Here is a 1,813-nt window from a genome sequence, read left to right as displayed (position 1 = left end):
AATTCAATTAATTAGCATTAATCCTTTAATTACTCAATTAGGGCACGGGCTACTACATTCTCCCCCACTTAAGATATTTTGTCCTCGAAATCAGATCTTAAGTACCGAATGCAAATACAGAAATCAGAAACATTCTTTATTCAAATCAAACGTTTACAGAGTTTGCAACTGAATACAACTTAAAGAATGAAATCAAAACAACTCAGGATGGTCTTTACGCATCCTGTCCTCAAGCTCCCAAGTAGCTTCCTCAGTGCCTCGGTGCTGCCACTGAATTAAAACCAAAGGAATGACTTTGTTCCGTAAAACCTTATCCTTATAATCAAGGATGCGAAGAGGTTTCTCAACATAGGTCAAATCCTTGTCTACCTGAACCTCAGATCGCTGCAGAATATGAGATTCATCCGCCACATACCGTCGCAACAGAGATACGTGGAACACGTCGTAAATGCTGGATAGATGCGGTGGCAATGCTAGTCGATAAGCCAAATCGCCAATACTCTCCAAGATCTCAAACGGACCGATAAATCTGGGAGACAACTTGCCCTTAAGGCCAAATCTGAGAATCTTGCGGAAAGGTGACACTCTCAAAAACACTTTCTCCCCGACCTCGAACTGCAAAGGCCTACGCTTGATATTAGCATAACTGGCCTGACGATCCTGTGCAGTCTTAATCCGTTTCTTGATCTGATCAACAATGTCTATCGCCTGCTGGATAAACTCCGGTCCCTCAGCCTGTCTCTCCCCCACTTCTTCCCAGAAGAGTGGAGTACGACAACGTCGCCCATACAACGCTTCAAAAGGTGCCATCCCAATACTAGTGTGATAGCTGTTGTTGTAAGCGAACTCGATCAACGGCAATTGATCCTGCCAGGCTGAACCAAAATCCATGACGCACGCTCTAAGCATATCTTCTAACGTACGGATAGTGCGCTCTGACTGACCATCAGTCTCTGGATGATAGGCTGTACTCAAACTGAGAGTAGTACCCATCGCACGCTGAACACTCCCCCAGAATCTAGAAGTAAACCTGGGGTCCCGATCGCTGACAATGCTCACAGGCACTCCATGAAGTCGGACGATCTCCTGAATGTATATCCGTGCCATGCGATCCACAGAGTACTCTCGGCTATAGGCAATGAAATGCGCTGACTTGGTGAGTCGGTCCACCACAACCCAGATAGCATCACAGTTTCCTCGGGGATACCGGCAAATGGGTCACAAAGTCCATAGTGATAAACTCCCATTTCCATTCAGGAATAGGCAGACTGTGAAGCAATCCTCCAGGTCGTCGGTGCTCTGCCTTGACCTGTTGACACACCAAACATCTCGAAACAAACTGATAAACACTGCGTTTCATTCCCTTCCACCAGAAACGAGTACGTAGATCTTTGTACATCTTGTTGCTCCCAGGATGAATACTCAACTTAGTGCGATGTGCCTGAGATAAAATCTCCTCTCGCAACTCTTCATCCTGTGGAATCACAAGCCTACCAGACAAACACAGAAAGCCATCTGACTGATAATGAAATCCAGACGAGCTACCCTCGTTAGCTAGACGAGCTAAACGCTGGGTCTTTGAATCAGACATCTGAGCATCTCGGATCCGCGAATACAAGGCTGGCTCAGATAATATCGCAAACATCTGGATACTCTGCATACCTTTCTTATGCTTGAAGGTAAAACCTGAAGTACAACAGTCACTGATCGCCCTAGACATCGAACAAGTCTGAAGTGCGGATAGTCGCACCTTGCGACTCAAAGCATCGGCGGTGAGATTAGCAGCTCCCGGATGGTACTTAATCTCGCAATC

The sequence above is a fragment of the Henckelia pumila genome, chromosome 2 (assembly GCF_033568475.1).
Source record: "Henckelia pumila isolate YLH828 chromosome 2, ASM3356847v2, whole genome shotgun sequence".
Taxonomy (NCBI): Eukaryota; Viridiplantae; Streptophyta; class Magnoliopsida; order Lamiales; family Gesneriaceae; genus Henckelia; species Henckelia pumila.
This window is presented reverse-complemented; position numbering follows the sequence as displayed.